This window comes from Corvus kubaryi, unplaced genomic scaffold, assembly GCF_017639235.1.
Source record: "Corvus kubaryi isolate FWS band 111438036 unplaced genomic scaffold, C.kubaryi_AGA036_p1.0 split3-131, whole genome shotgun sequence".
NCBI lineage: Eukaryota > Metazoa > Chordata > Aves > Passeriformes > Corvidae > Corvus > Corvus kubaryi.
Genome location: NW_024582083.1, coordinates 7,741,154 through 7,747,153, shown reverse-complemented (window position 1 = coordinate 7,747,153; position 6,000 = coordinate 7,741,154).

Genomic DNA, 6,000 nt, shown 5'->3' with positions numbered 1-6,000 from the left:
GGGGGAGCCGGAGCTCATGCCCAGCGGCAGGCGGGTGCGCGGCGGCCGGGCCGCTTTCTGGCGGCAGCGCTGCCCCGCGCTGGGCGGCGGGAGCCGAGCGCCGTGGCAGCAGCCGGGGAGGCCCCGCCGCGCCGCTCGGTGTCCGGCCGGGGAGGGGGCGGAGGCGGAGGCGGGGGCGGTGCCTGCCGGGCGGGCGGGCCCGGGACATGTGCGCCCGCCGCACCGCCCCACTGTGGGGTCCGGATGTCATGCGCCCTGCTCTGTCCCGGGGGGCTCCGCCGTGGCGGGGTTGGAGGTGTGCTCACGTACAGGCCAGGAAAGGGGTACGGTCGGACGAACCGAGGGGATCCCCGCCGGCTGCAGTGCGGAGCTGGGCCCCGCGGAAACCTACGGGACGCCTCTCCGCCACAGGGGCTGAAGCACACAGGCGGCGGCTCAGCCCAGAGGGGCCCGGGATGATCAGACCGGGTCATCGAGGCCCTGGCCAGAGCTCAGGACAAAAGCCTTGGCTTGGGGCATCTCAGAGGTCCGGACATCTATGCACTCGTCTGCCTGAACCCCTCCGATCAGCCAAAGGAAGCCATAAATAACTGGATTTCAGAAACAAAAAGTTAATAGAACAGCGATGAAAATGGTACAACAGTGATTCTAAAAAACCCAGCCTTACTACCCCAACAGAAGCCTGACAGCCCTCCTGTCACTACCCTCCCTCCGTTGTATATTTTATATCTGTTTGTGGTAGATCTGAGAACAAATTCCTGGAAGGGCACAAGGCTTGCCATATTTCAGCTGTGCTTGGGACACCTGTTCATCTTGCCATAGGTGCAGCACAGCCACAACTCCACCAAATTCGCGAGTTCATAGCAGCTACCAAGCACAGATGAATGGGGAGGCCGTGATCTCTTCGTAGTGTTGTCTGCAAAAATCAGCTTCATTACCCGGTGTGCAGCAAGCCAATAATTACAGACTCAAGAGAGATATTGATTACTTATTTCAGAGTTGCACAAGCCTGGGTGCTCAGTGGTATTCTACAAATCTAGCACACCAAATATCAAAACTTTTTACTATTTATACATTTTAACAACCAAAGAGATTAGTGTTCAATGGCTACAAGTTACATGGTTCTCTTATTAATTAATATTTTATCTTCTATTGCTTAATGATTCTCTCATTTCCCATGCTAATCAGTCTGCGTGCTCAGTCTTCTTTTGAGTTGGTGGATTTCTTGGGTCAGTGGTCCTTGAGTTAGTGGTTGCGATCTCCCTCTGCTGGAATTACCTTTTATCGAGTTGGAACTGATTTCAGCACAATTGTTGAGTTTGGTTTTGTCCTTATCTTGGGAGTTCTGCCAAATGTCCTTGTGTCCCATAAATTCTGCATTCTTTGTGTCCACTATCAGTTGTACATCCTTCTCCCCAAGCTTTATTAACCTCCCCCTAGATGTGCGATCACTGAAGCAGGTCAAGTCCTAAACTTTAACAAGGCTATTCTACCAACAAGTAATTTGTTTTTCTAACACATGAACATCACTTAGAGCTTGCTTGTTAGCTGCTATCTGTTTCAAGGATTACATCTCTCTTCTTCTTGATCAGTCTTGAAAGTATACAAAGATCAAACTTCAAAGAGCATCCTTTCTTAAGAAAATTTTTACATATTCCACATTTTGCAACAAGAGTAGGAGTAAAGGGCAATGCTTTCCTTACAGAAACCACACTACGCAAAAGTGGATTTACAGGCATTTACCCGTGGGCTTCATTTTAAGAACAGATACCTGTATACTCTATAGAAGTGTTTAGCAGTAGAAGTGTACTGGTGAGCAGCTGGTAAGACTGCCACTGCTCTGTAAGTTGAGGTGTAAAAAAACTCCTCTGAATTGTACTTTTTAAACACAGTTATTGTTGCAGAGGCTGGAGTAGTTTAGATTCATTCGTGCTCTATAAAAACGTTACTTCTGTCAAATGAACTCTACCACCCTGATGAAGAAAACAAATACCAATGCTCTGACCTTGTGAATGCTTACATTTCCTTATAACTTCTTTAGTGCATAGAGCAGCATTTCTAAAACCAGACACCAAATTTCCCTGAGCTTCTATGATGCTAAGCAAGCCAGGACACTGAGCATGGATAGTGCAGGTGTCCAGAAGGCTGTTATAGCCGTGGCACAGCACTCGTAATAGGGAAGTTGCGTGTCAGCTCATGGTGCAGAACTGTAATGGAAACAGGCACAGAACAGCACGGAGCTAGTCATGATTCTGAGTTACAACAAATGTTTTACTCTATCACAATATTTTCTAAGCTATTTCTAACAGAACTCACAGTGTGTGGTGGTCTGATGTCCATATACACCTGCCTGTGTGTATTAGAGGTTTGCATAACAATGTATTTCCTCTCAAAATCCCAAAAAGTAATTATGAAGTGATTTTAAGTCCCCTGTTCATCACTTATCAAAGGAGACACTGATCCTTAATCTGATTCAAAGTCCTTATAGTAACTTATATGTCATTTTATTATAGTTTGTTCTATTTTGTGGATATTAAATTGCACAAAATCCTTTTAAATGCTAGCTCAGACCATTCACAGAGTATCCAAAATTGATTATTTAAGTAACATGTCTAGTGTGATTAAAGGTAAAAATCATCACATCATAACAGTGAAAATGCTATTGCAATGGCTGTTCTTTCCCATGTGAATTACTATGCGTTAAAACATCCTGATGATTCACTGGGACCAGGGTTTGGGTCCAGGGTTTTTTCAATACATGTGATCATTAAGACCAGCAGAGATTCTTGCAGAGTCTGAAAGCTTTTGGATAAGACTCAACATGCCAGAAGGTTTCTTATAAGGTTATTCTCATCAGGTAGAAAATAGAAAGCAAATATCCATCTCCCAGCACACACTTTACTCATCAAAGATTTCAGAATATACAGGACTTTGGACTGAGTTCAAGATCTATTCTGGGATCTTAATAAAGATCCACACAAGAAAATAGACAGAAACCTTCTACTGCAAATGCATTCAGGAAACTGCCTGGGCCTCTGACAAAACTACTTAAGGGAATTGAATTTTTAAATTAACCTGAAGCAGAGCATGTAATGTTGTTAGTCCTGTGTAAACAGAGAGTATTTTCTTACAGTATTAATTCTCAGAAGTGGAGAGGAGGATAAAAAAAACAAACCTACCTGCAATAACAATTTAGTCCTGCAGTGCTTATGCACAAAACCACTTCTTGTCTGAATGAGTAATCCCACCTATTTTAGCTAGGATTTACACATCATACCCTGAATTAGATATGTCTAAATCAACTCAAGTGTGTATCCATTGAGCTAGAAGGAGATTTGACTCTTTTTCTTTTAGGTCTTAGTAAGTTTCTATGACTTTTCAACCTGAGGTACAATTCCTAATATTTTAGATGACATCCTAGCTCCACTGAAGTTAATAGCAATTTTCAAGTTTACCTCAGTGTTATTTGAACTTCCCCTTCTGTACTTTAAAAATTACTTTTCTATACAAGACAAAGGACTTCAATGAGGTCAATTTTCTGAACTGGGGATTACTATAGTCTCTTTTTGTAACTATTTACTTAGTCATGGAACTAGTTTATGAGAAAAGAGATTCAAATTCTGCCTTATTCAAGCATTACTGCAAATATCTTTCCTACAGAGATAAGACAATTACTTATTTTAAAAGATAAATGATGTCTGATTTAGGGAAGGATTCAGCATCTTCACTATTTTCCTTTGAGCTAGAAGTATCATTTATCTTTGTAACATACCCTAGAAAAAGCCTCACTGATTTTGCAGCCGCCTTTAGTGACAGTCATTCAACTTGCACCTTCACAGTACTGCAAACTTTAAACTTCAATGAATTTGCACTTTAAAATGTTTAGGCAAGATTAAAATGAATACTTTTCCTGTAGGCCTTTTCACATTTGATTTCTGTTTTGTCAGCCTTTCCAGCTCAGATCCCATTGCCATAAAGGGACTAAAACAAGTTACCACTTCTCAATTAAAACCAACAAAAAAAGTACGTTATAGGCAAAAAATAAAAGTGTGTATAGTGCATATGTAGTTTATATTTTTAGCATACTTACAATTTTGAATTAATTACATGCTTTTTTATAACTGCTGTGGTGCTGCATCGCAGTTACAGCCATACTAGGAGTTTATAGAAATTTCTAAGGTTCAGGGCACAAAACCCAGAAGTCCTCATGAACTTGTAAATCTGGTGATAAACCAGGTAAACCTGGATAACTAACACTGTTAGAAGCAATCATAGGAATCCTAGAGCAAGAGGAATGGAAATTGGATGTCATACTTCTCAGTATTTTAAATGTAAAAAATATGTAATTTACACTAATATTAACTGATGTTATCTTTTGCTACACCTTTTGAAGCAGTGGTATTGTATTTTGCGTATTTGCAATCAGGAACATGGAACTCAGGAACTCAGGAAAAAATGACAAAAGCACCCATTTAGTGTCCAATGTGAGGAACCTAAGACCTCACATGGTGAGGTCAGCAAAGGCTCAGCATTTTGTAGCACGTTTTCCAAATACAGTTTCTATTGATTTTAGCTGCAGTTGTCATTATTCAACATTTCAACAGTGAACTGAGGGAGGTGCCAGAAAAATAACAAGGAAACATATGACAAGTATAAAAATTTAGTCAATGTAATTTGCGGAACCTCCATTAGACACTGTGTAACACAAGCAGGACTTGACTCTGGTTAACTTAGACACATTCAGTTGTATTACTCAAGAGACTTCTTTCTTTTCTTGCAGCGTTCTGACACAATTGTTACATGTATTTAAAAAACTATGCGCGTGTGTATGTGTGTATGCACACATACATCCTTACATATGTACCATGTGCCGCTGTGTATGTTTGTGTGTTCATGTGCCAAGTGAAACAGGACAGTATACACAGTAGTTGATTTGGCTGCACAGCCCTGCTTTAGTTCAAAATTCAGTATGCTCAGCAAAAAATGTGATCATGTCATTAAATCTTTTTCCCAATGAGCAATGGGACCAAATAAAGTTGAATTTTGTATTTTGAATATGTGGATCAGTAACCCGGAAGTCTTTCTTTCCACATAATTCTTTCCTCCATTGTTAAAAAGTAACATTGCTATTATTAAGATATGATACTGCAATTGATCTTTTGAAAGGGCTGTAACCTTTCCTATCCTTACACAGGAAACTACCACTTCTCAGAGGCAGATCACTAGTAGGTAATCACCAGTTACCTACTCAGTGCCAGAAGTAATGAAACTGCCTGAAGGTTTTATCCATGTTTCTACAACAATTATACTGAAATTCAAGGTGGCTTGGGGAAAGGTCCAGAGCCAACCTCAAATCTTTGGATCAGGCTTCCCTAGAACTCCTCCAGGTGAGTTGCCCCTTTCCATTTCCCCAGGATACATCACCCAGTGGTGCAACCCTGGCAGTATAATATAGGGGCCTGTCACCTTGACCTCTAGTCCTGTTGCACCATCACCTTAAAGTGGCTCACAGTCACCTCAGTCTGGGCACCATTCACTCAGCCTGGGTCACCCTCCAGTCCATATGATGTGCTGCCAGCACATCAACCAGGAATGCCATCATCCCAACCTGGGGCACCACCAACACAATCTGGAGCACCATCAACTTGATCGGGGGCTGTGTTACCCTAACACAGAAAACCATCACTTCAGCACAGAGCCTCATTGCCTTAATCTGGGGCACCATAACCTTAACCTGTGATTCTGTCCCCTCACCCCGGAACCCCATGATCAAAATCTGGGGGCAATCACCACAACTAGGGGCACTATTTCCTCAGCCTGGGGCCCCACTGCGTCAATCCAGAGACCATGATTTCAATTAGGAGCACTATCACCTCAGGAGCCCATTGTTTCCACCCAGCATACCACTATCTCAACCCAGAACCCCATTGCCTCAGCTTGAGGCACAACCACCTGAGCATACAGCTCCATCACCTCAGCCTGGAGCATTACCGTGACAGA